Here is a 23,415-nt window from a genome sequence, read left to right as displayed (position 1 = left end):
TATGTATAACCTTGAAATAGATACATGGACAGCTACAAATACATGATTTTTAAGCAATAGGCGTTACATTTGTTTTTTACCATAAGATTTCAATGAAATATAAATGGCATGATTTTCATGGACATGTTTGCTTTTTTCTAACCATAGTTCAGTGCTTTACACAACTTCATGCAATAGCAATTTACCTATCTTTGTTTTAAAGGATGAAATCTTCACTTTTGTTCAATCTATTGCATTGCCTAATTCTTTGAAAAACAAATGCTTATTTTTAATATGAGCTATATTTTCATATGTACCAACATTCATTTGCTCTTCCTCTTACATAAAAGATCATAGTTTAAATATATGAACATTTTTGTATAGCATTTTTGTTTTTCTTTTCTCTAAGAAAGACTGAGCATTTACATTATCCTGCTTGAAAAAGAATGGCATGAAATGGACACTTTTTGATGTATAAATAAATTAGCTTTGGAATAACAGTGACGTTTCTCTTTCAAAATTCCCTACCCCTGATTTTTCAGTTTACCTTTACAGAAACTTAAAATGAACAATTATGACATGCAATAATAATAATAATAATAACAATAAAGCCACATTCTACAAACATCTGCCTACAGAAAAATTCATAGCCTTCGAGTGGAGCATGGAATCTGATGCTCTGAAATGTGACCCAGACACACAAAAGCTGACTTTAAAACACAGACCGGGTGCAGTGGCTCATGCCTGTAATCCCAGCACTTTGGGAAGCCGAGACGGGTGCATCACAAGGTGAGGAAATAGAGACTATCCTGGCTAACACAGTGAAGCCTCGTCTCTACTAAAAATGCAAAAATAATAGCCAGGCATGGTGGCGGGCACCTGTAGTCCCAGCAACTCGGGAGTCTGAGGCAAGAGAATTGCTTGAACTTGGAAGGTGGAAGTTGCAGGTCGCACCAAGGCACTCCAGCCTGGGCAACAGAGCAAGACTCAGTCTCAAAAGTAAAATAAAATTTAAAAAAAATCGAAACATAGTAACACTTTGTGGATCCGGGTTATCTTTTGCAAAAGATTTGCCAGCAGCAAAATACATGGCGAATCTGAGTCTGAACTCAAGAGTCGGAAACTAAGAGGTGATACAGAGAACCCCAAATGGGCCTCTTCTTAAAGAAACCAGGGAGAAAATTTTTGCAATCTACCCATCTGACAAGGATCTAATACTTAGAATCTACAAGGAACTTAAACAAATATACAAGAAAAAAAAAAAAACATCAAAAAGTAGGTGAAGGATATGAACAGAAACTTCTCAAGAAAAGACATTTCCACAGCCAACAAACATATGAAAAAAAGCTCATCGTCACTGGTCATTAGGGAAATGCAAATCAAAACCACAATGAGATACTATCTCATGCCAGTTTGAATGGCAATTATTAAAGTCAGGAAACAATAGATGCTGGCGAGGTTGTGGAGAAATAGGGACGCTTTTACACTGTTGGTGGGAGTGTAAATTAGTTCAACCATTTTGGAAAGCAGCGTGGCAATTCTTCAAGGTTCTAGAGCCAGAAATACCATTTGACCCAGCAATCCCATTACTGAGTATATACCCAAAGGATTATAAATTATTCTACTATAAAGACACATGCACACATATGTTTATTGCAGCACTATTTACAACAGCAAAGCCTTGGAACCAACCCAAATGTCCATCAATGATAAAGAAAATGTGGCACAAATACACCATGGAATACTATGCAACCATAAAAGACGATGAGTTCATGTCCTTTGCAAGGACATGGATGAAGCTGGAAGCCATCATTCTCAGCAAATTAACACAGGAAAAGAAAAGCAAACACCACACGTTCGCACTCATAAGTGGGAGTTAAACAATGAGAACACATGGACACAGGGAGAAGAACATCACATACTGGGGCCTGTCAGGGGGTGAGGGATAAGCAGAAGGAGAGCATTAGGACAAGTACCTAATTCATGCAGGGCTTAAAACCTAGATGACAGGTTGATGGGTGCAGCAAACCACCATGGCACAAGTTTACCTATGTAACAAACCTGTACCCTGCACACTCTGCACATGTGTCCCAGAACTTAAAGAAAAGGAAGGAAGGAAGGAAGGAAGGAAGGAAGGAAGGAAGGATATCAAGGAAGGAAGGAAGAAGGAAGGAAGGAGGAAGAAGGAAGAAAGAAAGAAAGAAAGAAAGAAAGAAAGAAAGAAAGAAAGAAAGAAAGAAAGAGAAGGAAAGAAAGAAAGAAAAGAAAGGAAGAAATATGCAACATAAGGATATTTTCAAAGAACCAAATGTTATCAGCTACCAATTTGTGATGAGAGAAAAGAATATCAAAATCCTTTAAAACCTTTGTCTTCTCAACACAGGTCAGTAATGCACAAGTTGTTTGTTTGTTTGTTTGTTTTTACATGAACCATTGTTGAACAAGTTTGTATTCTTTACAGCAGTAGATATTTTTAGTTTCAGTATAATTCCTCTTTATATGAGTGAACTTTTCTCCATTTTAGAAAGTTTTCAAGGATTTAAAAAATTTAAAGTCTCATATACTATTTATTCTTCCACAATAGCATTAAAAAAAAAAAACTAAGTCATTCACATGGGAAAAACCGGAACTCTTGATCCTAGGTTGAGTCGCATGTGTCTTAGCTGATTTATTCCTGCTTCTCTCTTCTCACTAATCAAAACTGATTATTAGTCATTGCTTGAGACTTTCATAGCCAAAGGCTGTTGAACCAATCTTGATAGATTTTCTTTATACTCTGTACTTGATGTATTCTTCAAGAAAGGCAGAACGTATTAGAAAATAGTAAATGACAAATAAGTTTTCAATTAATACGTTATAAAACATTCAGCGATTCTTGTGCCTCAGCTTCCTGAGTAGTTGGGACTGAAAAAAAATGCTGCTTGTTGCATGATTATAAAACCAATTCTCATGCTAGGATGATCATAATTTTTAAAGTATGGATTACAGTGTTAAAAAATATTCAGAAGCCACGGCATTAAAATAAGGGATGAGTATCAAAGCTATCTATAGACTCAACGCAATCCCTATTAAAATCCCAATACCATTTCTTACAGAAACATAAAACATAATTCTAGGCCAGGCATGGTGGCAGGCTCCTGCAATCCCAGCTACTTGGGAGGCTGAGGCAGGAGAAATTGCTTGTACTCGGAAGGTGGAGGTTGCAGTGAGCTGAGATTGCACCACTTCACTCTAGTCGGGGTGACAGATACAGATTCCATCTCAAAAAAAAAAAATAAACAAACAATAAAAAATAAAACACAATTCTAAAGTTCACATGGAACCATAAAAGGCCCTGAATAGCCAAAAACATTTTGAGAAAGGAGAGAAAGCTAGAGACATCAAAATTCCTGATTTCAAAATATATTGCAAAGCTATAGTAATTAAAGTAGTATATGACCAGGGATGGTGGCTTGGCCAGGCACAGTGGATCACAACTATAATTCCAGCACTTTGGGAGGCCAAGGTGAGCGGATTACCTGAGGAGGTCAGAAGTCTGAGACCATCCTGGCCAACACGGGGAAACCCTATCTCTACTAAAAATACAAAAATTAGCTTAGCTTGGTGATGCATGCCTGCAGTCCCAGCTACTCAGGAAGCTGAGGCACGAGAATCACTTGAACATGGGAGGCTGAGGTTGCAGTGAGCTGAGATTGCATCACTGCACTCCAACCTGGGCAGCAGAGTAAGACTCCATCTCAAAAATAAAAAGCAAACAAAAGTAGTATAGTACTGGCATAATGCCAGACATATAGCCCAATGGAACAGAAAAGGTATCCCAGAAATAAATCTACACATACATACATACAACTCATCTTCCACAAGGGTGCCAAGATTACTCAGTAGTAAAAGGACAGTCTCTTCAACAAATGGTGTTAGGAAAACTGGATCTCCACATGCAAAAATTGAACCCTTATCTTACATTGACACAAAAGTCAACTATAAATGGATTAAATATTTCAACATAAGACCTGAAAGTATAAAACTTCTAGGAAAAATTTTAGAGAAAAACCTTCATGATATTGATCTTGGCGATTTTTTCATGGATATGACCCCAAAACCACAGGCAACAAAAGTAAAGATAGACAAATGGGACTAAATCAAACTAAGAAGCTTCTACACAGTAAATCAAAAAATCAACAGAGTGAAAAGGCAACCCACAGAACAAGAGGAAATATTTGCAAACATATACCTCATATACCTGATACAGGGTTAATTTCCAAAATATATAAGGAACTCTTACAATGCAATAGCAAAAGAAAAAAAAAAAAGACTGATAACCAATTAAAATGAACTGAAGACTTGAACAGACGTTCCAAAGAAGACATACAAATGGCCTACAGAAAACATAGTCAAGGTACTAATCATCAGAGAAATGTAAATGAAAACCACAATGAAATCCAATAGCCTCACACCTATTAGGATAGCTATTATCAAAGAAAAACAAGAGAAATGTTGGCAAGGATATGGAGAAATTGAAACCTGTACACTATAGGTGAGAAATCAAAATGGTGCAGCTGTACCTGGCACAGTGGCACACACCTGTAGTCTCAGCTGCTTGGGAAACTGGGGCAGGAGGATTACTTGAGCCCAGAAGTTCAAGGTTGCAGTGAGCTATGATGGAAGTACTGTACTCTAGCCTGGGTGGCAGAGCAAAATCATGCTAAAAAGAAAAGAGAAAAAGGAGAGGAGAGGGAGAGGGAGAGGGAGAAGGGAAGAGAGAGAAGAGAAGAGAAGAGGGGAGAGGAGGGGGAGGGGAGAGGGGAAAGGAGGGGAGGGAGAGGAGAGGGGAAAGGAGGGGAGGAGAGGAGAGGGGGAAGGGAGGGGAGGGAGAGGAGAGGGGAGGAAGGGGAGGGGGAAGAGGACAGGGGAGGGGAGGAGAGGAAGGAAGGGGAGAGGGGAAAGCAGGGGAGAGGAGGTGAGGAGGGGAGGATGGGGAGGGCAAGGGAGGGGACAGGGGAAGGGAAGGGAGAGGAGGGGGAGGGGAGGAGGAGGAGGAGGAGGGATGGGAGGAGGGGGAGGGGACAGGGGAAGGGAAGGGGAGGAGGGATGGGAGGAGGAGGGATGGGAGGAGGGGGGACGGGAGGAGGGGGGACGGGAGGGGGAGGGGATGAGGAAGGGAAGGGAGAGGAGGGGGAGGGGAGGGAGGGATGGGAGGAGGGAGAGGGGACTGATAAGGGAAGGGGAGGGGGGATGGGAGGAGGAGGGATGGGAGGAGGGGGGATGGGAGGAGGGGGAGGGGAGGAGGGGGAGGGGAGGAGGGGGAGGGGATGTGGAAGGGAAGAGAGAGGAGGGGGAGGGGAGAGGGGAGGGGAGAGGGGAGGGGAGGGGAGAGGGGGGGGAGGAAGGGGAGGGGAGGGGAGGAGGAGGGGAGGAGGAGGGAGAAGAGGGGAGAAGGGGAGGGGAGGGGAAGGGAGGGAAAAGGGGAGGGGAGGGTGAGCTACATTGAAAGGATGGAGGAAATTGAAATGAAAAGAAACAGTGGACAGTAGAAACAGTTTGGAAGAGAGCACATTTCTCAACTGTCATAATGAGAAGTCAATAAATAATGTCCAAAATTGAGAAATCAAGAAATAAAAATGTAATAAATATGTTTAGCAAAACCACTGAAAGTGATTCTTTCTAGGAAGAGAGACTAGGAAATGGGGAGAGGTAATGTCAAGAGACTCCTGTACTTATAAGCCTTTACAAATGATTTATTTAAATCATATAAATATATTGCTTTAATTAAAAATTAATTTCTATATTAGGAGAAAACTATATATTGTATGTATTGTAACAGGAGAAAGGAAAGGTTCTTAGGTTCTTGAAGTTCTTACATTGGCTGGTGCAGCACATAGGTGAAAAAACCAAGATGAGATATTTAGAGTTTCTAGTAATTGATCTGTCTCCATAGTGCCTATTGCCACCACCCTAATGCTCAAATCTAAAATTGAGAATCGAGTTATATTCCTCTCCTTTCCTTTATCTTTCACAGCTAGTCCATTTCTGAGTTGTTATCACGATTTCTGTAAAATGTCTCTTGTATTCATTCTTATTCCCTGTATCCCCACTGCTACTGCCTTAATTTATGTACCTATCTTTTCTCCAAATATCTACAACATTCTCCTAGGTCTTCTGTTTCTCAAATCAACTTCTCACTCTTCATCCATTTCCCATGTGTAGCCAGAGTGATTTTTATAAAAATGTAATCAGTTTTTTTCCCAATTTAAGGTTCATAAATTGCTTCCTATTGCCTATTGTCAAAATATAAAATAAACTCCTTTATATGGTGTCATAGTTTATTTTCTGTTGCTATAACAAGGTACCAGAGACTGGGTTACTTATGAAGAATAGAAGTTTGTTTTGGTTCGTGGTTCTGGAGGTTGAGAAATCCAAGGGAATGGCACTGGCAAGAGTCATCCTGTAATGGAAGGCATTACATGGTAACCTATCAAAAGAGACAAAGAGAGAAAATGGAGCCAAACTCATCCTTTCTATCAGAACACATTTACAAGTTAAATAATTCACTCCTCAGATAACAGCATTAATCCCTTCATGAAGGCAGAATTCTCATGGCCTAATCATCTCTTAAATGTCCCTTCTCTCAACACTGCTGCATTGAATTCAATTTCCAACACATAGACTTTTGGGGAACACATTTAATTTGCAACATATGGCTTGCAGAATCTAGATTCTTTATATCTGTCCAACTTCATTTTCCATTAATACCTCTTGAGTTTTACATACACCAGCATTTCCCAGAAAAATCCTAGATCTCATATCTTTATGCCTTCAATTTTTCATTTCCTTCTTATCTTAGAAGCAAACTCCTACCTTTACTACATCCAACATATGGCTCATAGGCCCCCATTAGAGTGTTTGTTTTCATGTATGTCTCCCTTACAAGATTGTAAGATGGCTCAGATAAGTGACTATGGATTTCCTTTGTCTTCCCAGTATCCCTACCCTCTCACACATACACAATTTGCCATCAAAATTGATCAGATAAATGAATCCAAAAGAGGATCTTTACATGGAATAGCAGTACAAACCACGAAGTACAATGGGAGAATCAACAAGGGGGGAAAGCAGAATTGAAATAGAAAGTAATTGTATTCTCAGAGCTCAATAAGATTGTAGTAATCAAAGTAATAATAGCTTACCAAGAATTAATCACTAATCAGGCATTGTTCTAAGCATTTCATACATTTAAACCTCGGAACTACCCTAAGAGATCTTATTTTTATTTCATTTACTGATGAAGAAACTGAAGCATAGATAGGATAGGAAAATTGCCCATGGTAACAGCTAGTAACTGGCAATGCTCAATAAACATAGATGTTTGGTCATTTACCAATTGTATTAGTCCACTCTCACACTACCTAAGACTGGGTAATTTATGAAGAAAATAGGTTTAAATGTCTCACAGTTTCACAGACTGTAGAGGAAGCATGGTTGGGGAGGTCCCAGGAAACTTAAAATCATGGCAGAAGGGAGGAGTAGAAGCAAGCACCTTCTTCACAGGAGGAGCGGGGAAGGGGGAGAGAAGAGGGAAGTGCTACAACACACTTTCAAATAACCAGATCTCATGAGGATGCTGTCATAAGAATAGCAAGGGAGAAGTCCACCCCCATGATTCAGTCACCTCCTACCAGGGCCCTCCTCCAACACTGGATTCAACATGATATTTGGGTTGGGACACGAACCAAGCCATATCACCAATGATGCCTAGTTTTACTTCAGTGCTCATACGAAGTGCCAAAAATCCCAACGTATCTTATAGGTGATACAATGCATTGCATTATTGAGTTATACAGTAACGACTATTTTGCATTTGGTCAACTTTCACATTCATATCCAAATCTTTGGAGCTGTTCCCCTAGTAATCCTAAAAGATTCTAAAGTTACCATTCCAGTGGAGGGTGCTTCTTTCATTCTTTTTTCTAAAATACGTAATTTTCAGCAAGGTAACTAATTGAATTCCCAAAGTGCTCCTAATATGAACACAAACTAGGCTGATCCTTCCCATGAACATTCCAAATTGATCAAGACAAAAGGGAGGAAGATACGTAAACAGAGTCTGGTATACACTTTTGGAAAATAAAAGCTCAAAGACAAGGATTCACCCTATTGAACATGCCAATTCCTATTTCCACATGCCTCAAGACCCTGGACCCTCAATGGGAGTTCAAAGTCCTCAGAATGATGCAAAGCTGGGCACTGTGGCTCTGTCTACTTGCTTATGTTTTACCTTTCTGACCTGGCCTGTTTTAAGCAGATGAACTTTGAACCTGCAAATAAAGTTTTAGTTTAATTACTAAACAAATGTTTTGCTTGTCTTTGGTTAGGTATATCAATATTTTTGCCCTAATTAGTGTCAGAGCAACTTAGTATCTGTATATGTAATAATAAATGTTGACTGCCTCAAGCATTTTTTCTGCATTGTGTTCATCTTTAGAACATAGTCAGTATTTATAAATCCACCAAGAAAGTGTTAAGCAACAAAGCTCACCATTGTCAAAAACTCTCACATTCATATCAACTTAAATATTTCTTATTCCTTGGAAAAAAATCAGTGGAAGTTATTCACATATGTTAAAGAATCATCTCAAAAAACTACTTTTTCTATAAATAAATACATTTTGTATAAGTAAGCCAAATGTACATAATGTAATTTAGCTACACTTGGCATCCTAAAACACTTGGGAGAGTATTCACTAAATCATTCACTAAATGCTATAATATTCTGTCACTGTATCATAATATTTTATATGCAAAATATGCCCTTCCTAAAGTGGGCCTAAAAACAGTCATTTCTGAGACGTTTATCTGGAATATAAATGTGTTAATGCACTACAGGGTAAAACACTGGAATGCCTAAGAATTTGCACTGAGCCCCAGAAATTTATCAAAAGATAAATCTTTCATTCCTTTTAATGGGATATTCAAAGTAGTTAGCATCTAAATATTAAAGTGCTCATAAAAATTGTTTTCAAATTCCTATCCCTTGACAGGTTACCCTTTGTTTAGTTGGAGTTAAAATGGAACATTGTCTTTGGCACCCAAGGGAAGCAAGACAATATTGGGCAAGAGAAAAAAGATAGCCTTAGTCAACCTGGTGAGATCACTTCAAGCTTTATCATTTTACAATTCAGGAAACAAACAAGTGCTTATCTTTCTAAGAAGATAACAAATGTTAACTGCTTCGAAAATGAATAAAATTCACAAAATAGACATTATAAATATTGCACAATGATAACAATAATCATAATAATGTTCTCATACCCAAAGAAAATTCAGATCTTGTGCAATGACGTCTTGAATTTGGAAGGATCTAGACAATTCACTCATACAATCCCATTGCATAATTATTAGTTTCCTTAATGTGGCCCCTCAGCCCTGGCTGAACTTGCCATGTGCTTTGAAATAGACGAAAAGGAACCACAAACAGCACAGGAAAAAAAAAAAAAAAAAAAAAAAGAAATTACATAATCACTTCAGGAAGTCTAGTAGTCAAAAACCTAGGCTCAAAATAACATAAAGTATAAACTGAATAAAAAGCTTAACATGCTAAGTGAAGGGTTGGGACTAAGACTCCACACTGAAGCCATGACACACTAGAAAATAAAAAGAAATTATTAATTATGTTAAAAACAGCTCAATATCACTTGCAACAAATTTCTGGTTATGGTATAAATTAGAATAATAAAAAGAATGTGCAGTTAAACATTCTAGAACCCGGGTATAAGCACTATACACAGAATAATCCAAAATTCATCATTCCTTTAAATGATTAGAAGAATTTTTAAATGTTTAGAATAAACTAATTATAAAACTGGAAACAAAAAGCAATACCCTCCTCTCTCCACGTTGGAAGTTTTAAATTTGCAAATAGTTATGTTTTGTGTTAGAAAAGTTTATAATTAGTCTTATAAGAAAAAGTCAGTGATTGCCGCTTTCTTTAATTAATTTTTTGTGCAAAAGTAAGGTCATTCTGACCGGGCACGGTGGCTCACGCCCGTAATCCCAGCACTTTGGTAGGCCGAGGTGGGCGGATGACGAGTTCAGGAGACCAAGACCGTCCTAGCTAACACGGTGAAACCCCGTCTCTACTAAAAATACAAAAAGAAATTAGCCAGGCGAGGTGGCGGCGCCTGTAGTCCCAGCTACTCGGGAGGCTGAGGCAGGAGAATGGCGTGAACCCGGGAGGCGGAGCTTGCAGCGAGCTGAGATCGCGCCACCGCGCTCCAGCCTGGGCGACAGAGGGAGACTCCGTCAGAAAAAAAAAAAAAAAAAAGTAAGGTCGTTTTTCTATCGAATCACTAAGATAGTAACACAAGTAAAGCAGTTTAACAATTATAAACGTTTGCTTACAGCATTGTCTACCTGTGTAATCTCTTCTCTATCACTTTTTAAGACGGAAATGATTAAATTAAATCTCTGGGCTGAAGAGAGTTTGCTAAAATAAAAACAGAAATTATAACCATTTACAAAATGAAAAAAATACATACTGAAATCTTACAGCATCTTCTCCACTCAATAAAGCTGTCTAGTAAATATCATTCATTGACTTTTATCAGGACAATGCAGTTTTTAAAACCGATCTTTCTTTAACAAATAATACTAATAAATAAAAACACTTGGGATATCTTACAGCAGAGTAAAAAGGTACCATGTAACATTTTGTCATCTTGAAACTAAAATTATGTGGAGAGTTTTGGTATAAAACAGACCTAATAGCAATTTAAAGATAGTACAAATAGAACCAGTTGGATATAACTGACCACAAACCGTCACATATGTACTGGCTATACACAACAACAACAATCCTTCAAAAAGAAAAAGCAAACGTTGGGATTTTTTTTCTTTTTTTCTTCCGATCAGTACAGTAAATGCACCATAATTCAACGTTCACTACCTAGCTTAAGAGAAAATATCTATGTGCACCTCCAAAATGATACCTCACTGTTAGAAGCTTAAATTATAAATACAGGAAATATCAGTTCAAATAAAGACAGACTATAAGTCAGTACTATCATGGAATCATACACAGGACCCTATCCAGAAATAATTACACTCAGCCTTCTGCAGCATGCATGCCCTGGAAGCCTGCATATGTTGGCTTCTCAGCAGCCTGACAGCAGGCAGTTTCCAATTGCATGGAGAAGTGGAGAGAGCTCATGTTAATGAGATTCTCCTTCTGCATCTCTCTACCTCACATACTGCATCTTCTAGCACAGGAAAATCACTCTTCTACTAAGACAGAGAAAGCAGGAGATCCTTATGGGCCTTCAGTTCACTTACATTTTTTATTTTTCTACCATTAATGTTTTTCAAAGCATGCATGTGCCTCCTTGACCCTAGAAGAAATCTTTTCCTTTGCTTGGCTTCTAATATAGAGTGCTTTGTAATATCCTTTCCCTCACTTCCATGTTTACATAACTTAAAGTGGCCACTTCATTTCATTCATTCTTTTTCCTTCCAAGTTGAGGCACGTTTCAGAAGGACATGACAGGAAAATTAGTAATCAAGGACAAATAAGAACACTTCTTAGTTCTTTTATCAATTTGATAGTGAAGGTTGTCCCATCAACATCATTATGAGGACAATTGTTTCATGAGGGGAATATTTTATTAAAAGAAAACATTAGAATCCTCTTATTACACTGACCAAGCTAAGATTATCCTACTATAGAATATATGGTCGAGAGTACATGTAATGCTAAGAAGAGCTGTGAAAGTAGGAATGGTCCTATTTTTAGGACAGCTTCATTTAACATTCACTCTGACCTTTATTGGAATGTGTCATATTTAATTTAAACTACATATGAAGCTCCTCACATTCTAAATTGAAGTAAACTATTGGGTTTTCCTTTCTTTTCCTCCTTCTCATTTAAAAGTTTTCCCAGTAGTGAATAAGCAGTTTCCTTTTGCATTTTGAAAAACAGAATAATAATAAAGCAATGCAGTTTACCAATTCCTCAAAATTGCTTTCATTATTTTATAAGTAACATTACTGCAAATTATGTTTTCATAATCTACCTAATTATTCTTTACTTATTTCTTTCCCTATACCTCAAAATTCTTGCCACCTTGGACCAATCTAAACAATTCATCTCCTACCTTGGTATTTACACTCTTCAAGTAATCATACATGGTTTTCTTGTCTCTCCTCCCCACTCTGCTGCCTGTCTTGTTTGGGTAAGCAATACGTAATTGGTTCTTTTAATCTGTCCTCACAAGTCAATTGCACCAGCCCCTTAATCATTTTTGTCGTGCTTCTCTGAAATCTGTCCAATTTGTCAACATCCTTCTGGTGCTGGGACATTCAGGACTGCATGCAAGATTCTGGTACTGCCTCATCAATGCTTTATACAGAAAAAAGATGATCACCTCTCTTGTTCTCTTGGTGAGAAGTCTCTGGGCATGCAGCTTCAAAAGTATATACGATTTTTTTGCTATAAATTTATACAAAATATTTCCAACTAATTTTTTTCTATAGCCTTCATTCCAAGCATTAGCATTTTACAAATATTTCTCTTGAGCTCATACTTTGTATTTCAAATTTGTACTGAGATGTGTATTAGATATATTTGCTTTCGTCTTTCTCAGCTGAGAAATGCTTTATTTTTTCCATGTATGCCTGACCTATCTTTGTGCCACTGTATTTCTCCAGCGTCACCAAGATCTCGATTCAGCTCCATTTATGAGTGTAATTAATATGATCTTTGCCCATTATAAGGGTTATTAATAATAAGGTTAAATAAAAACCTTATAACAGCACCCCCACTGAATCACTCCACACAAGTCAGCTTATTGCAGAATAACAGTTCATTTTATTTATGGTCTCTCAACCAATTTTCAGCACATGTGACAGTGCCCATGTTAATATGAGTAAGATTTCAAATAAGGTTTTCTGAAACTGTTTCATGTTCCTTTTAGTCACCAGTTTTGATCAAAAGGTTGTTAAGTTTGACTGCTGTGGTTCAGTCTTCAATTTTGGAAGTTACTGTTATTAGCTAGAGGAAAAAAAATTATTAGGCTATTCATAGTACCAGAAGATTGATTTCTCTAAGTAAAAGCCATAGGAATACAGACTTTTAAAAATAATAAGCATTCATTGTAAAATCATATACATTTAATAATATGCCTAGTTTCCATATTTATGGTCCTGTTCCACTAAGTTATCATCAAAATTTATGAATATGTCCACATAATGCAAGTATTTGTATTCAAGTAACAGAAAGGGGGAAAAGTGCTTATTTACAGCTTCTTGTTTATAGTACCTGCCTTTCTCTCATACATTGCTACTTGCAATCTAATGAATGATGCATTTCTTACCCACACCAACTTTCCTATAATCATCAAATTCTATAACTATTTTACATGATACTACATTGGAATGCTTATTTTGAATACATGTTAAGGGAAATTAACTCTAGGAAAGACAAGCACTTGATTTTCTTTTTCTTGCTTTTCAGTTAAGTACAGACAAGAAATGTAATGAATGAATCAACAGTACATATTTTGATGAAAGCAATGTTGAGCATACCAAACACTGCACATTCAAGAAAAGCCTTGCATTTTTCCTAACTCATAACATTGAAAATGAGATTCACAATCTTGTTAGTGTCAGACTATAATCATTCACATTGCTCTACAAATCAAAATAATATTTTAAAAGAGCAGCACTGCACTTTCAATGTTGAAGTTTTATGTTGTTTTGTGTTTTATGAATGAAATTTTGCTCCAGAATATCCTCAAAGGGATGTGAGAGACATCGAGGCTTTGTTAGTCAAGAACAGAACATGGGAAGGTACTCTTAGATAGTGCATGCAAGTTGGTCTCTTGATACCATTTGAATTGTAAGAAGCAACATTAAATACTTCTGCTTACTGAAAGTAAACTTATGCTATCCTGGTCAAACCCCAGGCCACAACTGCTACATGTGTCACAGAGGTGATGTGTTAGTCTCCAGGGAGAGGGTACAAAGGATAGTGCACATAAAACTTCCGCTCCAGAGGAAAAGAGCCCTGACACCCTGGACAAAGAAAGTTGCCCCTCTGTCCTCCCACCTGAAGGCACAGTGCTGTCCTGGCATGTGACAACAAATGGAGATTAAAAACAGGAGAAAGATCTGGGACAAAAAAAAAATGTCAAAGCCTTGGAGTCACTTACAGTCTTAAAGAGAATAACATTTAAAGGGAAGCCACATTATAAGTAACACGGGCTTTAAAGAGGGAAAAGGTAATTAGCAACATCTTAGTTCTGAATTATGAAACTTTCAGCCAAATCTATCATTAGTCAAGTTAGAATAGAAATTAGAATAGACTGTATAGCGTTCGGTTTTATCACAAAGGTAAAAATGTGATAGCAAAAGCTTTTCAATCAAAATTTTTGCCTTTTCTAATACTCAAAAAAAAGTAGGATGGTAGTCATAAATGTGAGAAATCCTTCACCAAGAGTTAGTTTTAAACTCACTTATTGAATTCAACCTAGAGAATTAATATAGAAGATGATACAAGAGGAGATGAGCACAGTAGCAAACATATATCCTATTGAGTGAATGCTATTGACATCTGATTCTACATATACTTAGGTATGTGTTTTTTACATTATATTTACCACTAGGTCACCCAGATTTTCAGTTCAATTGGCAGTTCTTTACTAGGGGCCCTTTTGTTCCTTCCAAATATAAGTGGAGGACAAATTTAAATGCTGCTCAGACTGATTTTTAAAGTCTATATTCATTACCCAAGATTCAGGCGCACAAATTTCTTGGCTCCAGAGAGCACAATCATTCCATAGAATTGCTTTACCTTATTTACTAATCCAGGACCACTGCAAGTTGGAGATATATGGCGTGTATCAAATATATTTTATCATATATTGCTTTTTTTTAAAATCAAAAGTATCTTTTTTATGAATTCCTCTTTTATGCTTGTAGTATAAAAATCAATAATAACCTAATTCATTAAAACATTATTTGCATAAGTAACGAGCAAATCATTCATCCAATAAGCAGACTTGGCGACCCCAAATATAAACACCAAAAGCTGCATTTTAGTAAGAAAATATGCACTATTGGGGGAAAAATGCAAGACAGACAGAGCAGTGCACCATACATAAAATGTCAAACATGTCAAAACACTCATGAATACCAACATCTCCCACCACACCACGACGAATTTTAAAGGTTATTTAGGGCTCACACATCTACAAGTGCAGATTTTACAGCAGCGGACTGTATTTTTCTCAGATATATTAAAAATAAGTCACTGATGTGTCAATTGTTTTCTATGTCATTTCCACATATGTGGCCCATGTAGAGAATTCTGCCCAGAATTTCTGAGAGCAGGACAATTACACAGAACACAGACTCCTGGCACCGAATAGATTCATTATGGATTTGTTAGAAGCTTGTTTTTAACTGTATCAATTCAGTATGCAGAGAGGATAATTAGTCAAAAGACCAAGAAAGCAAATGTAGCTATCTTCATTCCTCAAAAATAGAAACCCCTGTTAGGGTCTCCATAATTCAACTTTTCAGAACTTCATTTCAGAAAGACACTTTGAGAACATGTCACAAGGCTTCCTTGTCCCTAAATCACTGATTATGAATTATTTCCGGATAACCGCAGACAAGTAAGTCTTATAAAACAAGAAGCATAACACATGCAGAACATACTTATCCTACTTCTAGCTCTCAGATAAGTGAAGCTTAAATTAAATGTCAAAGACGAACAAAATCTATTGTATAAGCAAACAGCTGACCTAAATCCACTATATTTTGTTTGTCAAGTGTGTATATTCTAATAAATTTTATAATATAATAAGACTATTTTTGCCACCCTTTGACCACACCAAGTTAGATGCAGACAGTCTTCTGAATAAATATTGCTCTCTGCTTGACTGTCTAAACAAAATCTATTTATATCATTTGTTAGACTGTGAGAGTATCTCTTTAGAAAATGTTAATAACAGCTAAACACTGTCTACCACAAATATAGAAGAAGTAGAGAAAGAATAAAAGGTTCATGCATAGCCAGCTTTTCATTTTTACAAAGTGGCCTGTTCAGGACTGTGAATTAACTAATATGCAATTTGGTTTTCCCGATAGGAAACCTAGAAGCTTGCTGAAAACTCAAATGATTAATATAAGGAAATTCAAACAGCTTGAGGACGAAAAACAGTTTTCTTTTTTACTACCTTTAATATGACTTTCTCAATGACATAAACACATGCAGCAATAATTCCTACTCTTTTCTTGGGCAGCAAAGCAAGCAACTCAGAACTCCTTTGCCCATAAACTACAAAAAGCAATGAAAATAATCCCTTCTTTAAAATTTCGGTGAGAAGAACATTATGCTATTATCACTACCCCACTGTGGTTTCATGTCAATGCTCCCCTCCAGAAGTCTGAACATGCCTGAAGCAACATCCTCAACTCTCAGCAGGTGAGAAAATCTTTAGTTTCTGCAGAAGCATAAAGGAACAATCCTTCTGGGACAGGAAGTGCTAAAGTAAGGCACTTGTAAGTTCATGTCCTAGTTCTCAGTTCGAATTCCAATTCTTCCATGTACTTACAGGCCAAGATACTAAACAATACCTCTGAACCTCATCTCCTCATTTGTAAAATGGAAATAATAGTGCCAACGTCATATTTGGAGTTGAAAGGATTATATGATATGAGATCTGGCTTTGCAACATATAGTAGACAGAGTTATTGTAATGGAGGAACATCAGAAACCATGGAATGTGTCCTCTGTCTGCCACCTGCTTCTGCATTTCACAATGGCCCAAATCTTTGAAGGAGTCCACATCACCCCTGCCTAAAGATTGCAGCACCTCTTAGGAAACAAGCTCTCTGACTAGAATGGAATGATAGGAAATGCAAGTTTCCATGCCAATTATTTTGTTCCTTTTAACTCCTTTATGACATACCTTGAAACATCTGTGTGGTCCTCATTAGCCCAGAACTTCCCATACTTAGAGTCACACTCTCCTAACATAGTCCTGCTATGGCCTCTATATCCAACTTTCATCTTATACCTACCTGCCTGCCCAACACCCAGCATCCTCCATGTGCCCTTTTTATTCACTTCCATAGATCTCTTCTTACTTTAAACTCATTCACATTACTGTTGGCACCCTGGCCATTTTAGTCTTCTCCTTCTCATCTCTGCTTTCAACTCTAGGACTCTGATTAAATAAATCCTCTAAATTGCCTCTTCCTCTTCCAACTTATCAGTCCCTGCTCACCTGATCATTCACAGTATGGTTCATTATCTTTACCCATCCCTATTTTTCCCCATTTCCCCCAAAAGCTTTTGCTTCCTCCCTCATGTTTGGCAATAGCATATAAATGAGAGGGCCTATGACATGGACAATGGGACATTCACTACCGTCCCTTTTCTCTAGCTTTCCTCTATGCCTTTTTTTTTTTTTTTTTTTCTATTCACTCTCCTCCCAGGTACCAGGTTCCTGAGGAAGATGAAAAGGAGGTGGCTACATGTGCTTATGTGTTTGTCCTCCTGGCCCTTCCTCATGACACCCACCTGGCTTCAAGCGGATAACAGGCCAGAGGATGAGATACAAAAGTCCATTGGAGTGGTGACCAAAAATGAACAAACCAGAGCGAAGAAAGAGGACTGGCCAGAAAACTACAGTAGTAGGCCAGGTATGGTGGCTCATACCTGTAATCCCAGCACTTTGGGAGGCCGAGGCAGGTGGATCACCTGAGGTCAGGGGTTTGAGACCACCCTGGCTGACATTGTGAAACCCCCTCTCTACTAAAAATACAAAAAAAAAAAAAAAAATAGCTGGGTGGGATGCCAGCACCTGTCCAGGAGACGGAGACTACAGTGAGCTGAGAAAGCACCACTGCACTCCAGCCTGGGCAACAGAGCAAGGACTCCACCTCAATCTTAAAAAAAAAAAAAAGAAAAGAAAAGAAGAGAAAACCATAGTGCTGAGATTCCCTTATCAGTATCTCTCAATAAAGGCAGCCTTTTCTCTCACTTCCTGCACAATGTGATCCTCAGTAGAGACACTATCAACCTTTTTAACTGAGATCCCCCCCATAAACATATTTCACAGTGTCACCCAAGAAAAATTGCAGCAAACAATGCTTGGACCTCTTATATTTTTGCTATCCTGCAAAGCCCTCATAATTTCTATTCTGTTATTCTTTCATTTCTTTAGAAGAAAATTCTGATGGCAACCCAATATAATAGCTTTGAACACCACTAATGGGTCAGGACCCCAGTTTGAAAAACACTGGCCTACTTGCAGCTTATTGATGAGGAGTCCTCTCTCTGTCCTTACCCTTCTCAAAATCCTAATTTAATTTGAGTTTGTCAAAACAATCCTCTCATCCAAGCTTCCAGAGCCAAGAAATCCTGGTAGACTCAATCCCTCTGGAAGTTCCTCTAGTAACCGATGAAAGACTTCTCACACTCGCAGCAGCCGCCCTCTACTCTACCAGGGACGTCTCTAGCAAAAACTTGGGCTCTGTATCTGCTAGAATGGGTGACACATGTCCTGGACATCCTAGTTTATCTAAACACAGGTTGAGACAGAAATAAGAAAAAATAGGAGAGAGAAAGATTAAGTGTAGGAAGAAGAAATGAGGAGAAAAGCGTTGAAGTTGAGCTCTCCTACGATCCAGGTGCTGGCTCGGCGCTGTGTCCAGTTAAACTGAGCGCGACAGGGTTCAGCTAAGCCGAGAAGAGGGCAGCGAGCGACCCGCAGTCAGCATCTTGTAGAGAAGAAGGAGCGCTCCCAGCCGCGGGAAGATCAGCATACTGGCGGCCCCAAGGGCCCTACAGGCGCAGCACTGATCTGGCCACTTGACTAGACGCTTGCTCCAGCGCTCGCAGGCCTAGGGCTCATTACACGCGTTGCGACGAGACCTTAAAGCAGGGCGGGGACGCGCAATCTATCTTCAGAGCTTTGGGTCGTAAGCACACGCGTGGAGCATGGCTGTGGCATGGGCGTGTGGGTCCCTCTCCTAGATCTCCACTAGGTGCGGACGCTCCTCTGCCCAGCCCTTTTGTGCGCCCTCACCACAAGAAAAAGAGTTTTCCCCAGTGTCGCGTGGGAGGTCGCCCCAGCCCAGCTCAGCGCTCCAAGAGACCGGAGACTGATCCGGAATCGTTGGGTGCAGGGAGAAGCAGTACACGCGCTCCACTCCTGTGTTCGTGCCCTAGCGCACCTGACCAGACTTAGAGGCGACTGCAGCCTGTTGCGCCCTTCGCCCTGAGGGTGGGGGGCGCGGGGGTGTAGAACAGCTGAGAAGGACGCAGGGAGCAGCTGGGGAGGAAAGGGAGGGACACGGAGAAACAAAGTTCACCCAAGTGAATGCGTCCTAATTGCTCCAGGGCTCTCTCTGCAAAGTCTACGACTGCAAGCCGCAAAGTCAAACTATGCCTCCAAAACGCAGTGGGCAGAGCAGGAGGGCTTGTGTCTCCACTTTCGCCGCAGGGCGGATCGTGGACACAAGTCCTCGCCAGTAATTCCGGAGCCTCGAAATCAGACTGTGGTGGGAGGAGGGGTTGGGGGGTGACTAATAAGAAGGCGTAGAGGTGGGGGTGGGGAATACGCGGCAAGAACCCTGCTTTCCGGAGTTCTCCAGCCACTGTCGGCAGGGCCCAGAGCTCACGCCGCGGCTAGGGACCAAAATTGCGGCTCTCTTCGAGCGCCCCCAGCGTGGGGTGGGGCCCTGCTTTCCCGCGCCAGGACCGCTCCACCAGGCGCCCTCCGACGGAAACTGGACTTTTCCCAAGGAAAGGCAAAGACAAAGTCGGAGGAAAGATCCTTCTTGCGGCCCCAGCTGTCGCCCCTAATGGTCTCAGGGAACACACTAAAGGAAAGTGACTTTAAATGACAGTCTTGCCATCCTAAACAGTTATGTGCAATATTTTGGTTTCTAGCAAAATTTAAAAGTAAAATGGGGATTTCCATATGTTTATTTTATTATTAAAAACGAATTACTAAAAAGTGATGACCTATTTGGAATTCATATCTTGCTTTACCAGCAAAGTCAGCCAGTATCGACTGAACACAATAAATGCAGGGGTGCGAAACGTGATTGCTCAGGTTCTGTCGGATGCACCAATCTAAGCAGAACCTTTCCCGAAGACTTGGAATTGGGTGCGCTTTTTTTTAAAGTCTTGGCTGAGCCCTATGGGGAAGAAGGGTTAACTGGGCGCCGGCTGAGATCCCAAACCCTCTTCCTCCTCCATAAGACTCCGAAATTGAGTCAGTCCCGGCCTGTAGTTGCCTGGGAAGCTTGGAATCCTGAGAAATTCCGGGGTGCGCCCACGATGCAAGCGTTCCTATTCTGACAGCGGGGACAAGTGGGGAGGGGACCTTACAACCTCCTTTGGAGAAGAATGTATAAGAAACTCACTCCCAGACCTCTATTCAATAGTCAAAATAATACTGAAAAAAACTTTTTAAATCTCCAAGAATAGATACTCTCCTTTCCCCTTCCACCTTGAGGGAACCTGTCTCCATTTTTGACCTCGATTTGACAGCGTCGGGACTTGAGACAAGTGCCTCTTCCACAGAGAGAGGCGAGGCCCAGACGGGGAGCCCCCCAGCCTTTACTCTCGGCAGCCACCTCGGCGCTGCCGCGCGGCGGATACAAAAGGAAACGGACGAGCGTGCGAAGCGAGGCGGGGAGCTGGTGGCTCGAAGATGCGCAACACGCGCGATGCCTAGAAGTGCTCTGGTGTCACTCTCCTGTATAGGACCTGGCGAGATGGAAATGTATCCTGTACCGGAAGACTCTATGATCAAAATATTGCAATGAAATTAAACTTTTCCCTCACAGACCTGTTTGTATCTTGGAAACATTTCTGCAATGCCGACGCCTAGGTTTAAAATACAATTAGATAATTTGATATTCTCGTTGCCGCACTGACACCGAGAAAGCCAAGAGATTCTCAAGGCAAAGTGAAATTGAACCTTCAAATGACATTCTTAAGTTTGCAAGAATATCTATATCTCCCTGTTGTGCTCCTTGCATGCAGAGAACCAGTGGCCCGTAAGACTCATGACCGGTATTTTTAGGGGAGGAGGGACCTAAACTATCTAAGAATGGAGTCCAGTGCCAGAAAGAAATACACAAGATAAGGTCGTTGGGTGCCGCTGTCACTGCAGGGCACTATCGGCTCCCTGGGCCGTACATATCTCTCTTGTGAGAATCAGTGCCCCAAATACTCTCTCTCTCTCTCTCTCTCTCTCCTCTCTCTCTCTCTCTCTCTCTTTCTCTCTCTCTCTCTTTCTCTTTCTCTCTCTCTCTCTCTCTCTCTCTCTCATCCACCCATCCACAGCGGAAGGCCAGCAGGGCACCCAGAGAAATTGTGACCGTCCCCTGTACGGCAGAAAGGCAGACCTCAGGAAGGAGCAGGGGACACCGCTGCTCACTGCTCACTCGAGGTTTGAATTAAGGGCATCTTTCCATAAACTCAAAATGGGGCTAGATAGCAATGACTTAAAATTAGACCTTCCCTCAGAGCTGAGAACTGTATGGTCATGTCTTCGGAACAATGATCATGTATTTTCCATTGCTGGAATGATGCACAATAACTGAAATGCTTAAGAGGACGTGGGAAGACGAGGGCGGTATGAAGCCCTCATTATAAAGTTTAATCTCTTTCTGAAGAAGGTCATGCAACGTCTGGCTTTTGGCAATGCAGCATGTCTGTTGCTTCTTCTCACTTGACTCCTAGAAACATTAGGACAAGAAAAGCCCTCAGATGCATATGGAAAGATGCAGGCGCAATGCATGCGACGCTCTTTACCGGAGCAACTCGGTGCGCGGCCGCGAGTTTGACAGCGACTCTGTGAAACAGAAAAGGCACTAACCAATTTGCAATTTAGGAATCACAACGGAATGTTCGGCGAGCCGGTGTAGTGGGCATGCGGACCTGGTGGAGCGACGTCCCTGCCTCCTCTGACCCCAAATTCCCGGGAGGCGCACTACCCGACTCCCCCTTGGCCTTGGGTGATGCGCCGACGCTTCCTTAAGGGAGAACCAGTCACAGAGTTCGTTTCTGGGTTCAACTCTGGGGGATTGTGTGACGGAATGTCATTGTCCCGGGGCTGCAGACACCTGGGGGATGAGTGCTGAAGGCTCTGCAGATTCCCAGCATTTCTAAAGAGCCTTTCTCTTTCTCTTTACTTACTGCTTTGTGGCTTTACTTGGGCATAAGATGTGAAAATAAAATGATATGGCTAGTCTCATCTTTTCAAGAAAGTCAAGAAATTGAACATTTCGTTATTATTTAATCTCTTATGTGGCCACCCTATTTGTCCCTCAGTTACCCGGAGAAAAACGCATCTTGTAAAAATAACCTTATATTACCACCGAGACCTGCATTCTCTCTTTTTGCTGACCTGCAAAACGTGTCTTTTAAAAAGAGGAGAAACAAGCGAAAGAAAACGTGAGTGCTCTCGTGGCAATTTACAGTTCTAACTCTGCATTTTAAAAACAATAACACTCTTTGTAAATTTCAGTGACCCCCAAGGCCATCTGTAATTCACCAGGGTCAGCAAAGGAGACCATTCCCACCTTATGCTCACTATGAATTCACAGCTACCCTAAGGCGAAACTCCTTGGACCTCATCTGCCCAAGGACAAGGGTTCTGAGCGGAAGCAGCTTCTACAGCATCAGTTTCCTTTCTTTTTTGAAAGTTCGTGCTGGGTGGAATCCGAGAGGCCTGGTTACAATTTGCTTATACTAGGCCCAGGACCCAACACACAGATATTTTATCATGTACCTGAGAAAGTTATAAGGGATAAATTCTATTCTAAAACTACAAATTGCACCTCATCACCATCCACTGAATGAGGAAAATAAAGAATTGTAAGAAATACCTCTACTGAGTTCTGCTTTGTGCCAAAGTGACCCAAGGCCCAAAGGGCCTGAACTGCTTAGCCCTTTCTCCATGACCCAACAATTGTAAATTGAGAAATTGGAAAATTGGAGATTACGTACAACACTCCTCAAACCTGTGTTGACTTCTTGAGTCTTAAAAAGATACTTCCTAATCACTGTGCAAGACAAGTACTTGACAAGACTCTGACCTTGTTCAAGTTCAAAAGCTTTTGGGTCCCCAGAACATCTCTCCTGAAAGCTACACTTACTTGCAAAGTTAACAGAAGAGTTGAGATATTCTAAATTGACTCTAAAAATATTGGTCGCCAGACTGGAAAATTCTGGTTAAGAAAAAATATTTTACTGAATTATCTGGATAACTATTTTGGTTCACCTGATTTCTTTTGCCAGAATAGATTTAGGCTGTCAGTTTGAAATTCAGATACTGAATAAGTGACCTATCCCAAATTAATCTCCAACTGTGTATGTTATGTTGCCATTCAGTCATTATTTTTTCCTGATCCAGA

The sequence above is a fragment of the Trachypithecus francoisi genome, unplaced genomic scaffold (assembly GCF_009764315.1).
Source record: "Trachypithecus francoisi isolate TF-2019V2 unplaced genomic scaffold, Tfra_2.0 Lachesis_group13, whole genome shotgun sequence".
Taxonomy (NCBI): Eukaryota; Metazoa; Chordata; class Mammalia; order Primates; family Cercopithecidae; genus Trachypithecus; species Trachypithecus francoisi.
The sequence above is the reverse complement of the archived record's forward strand: the minus strand, read 5'-3'. Positions refer to the sequence as shown.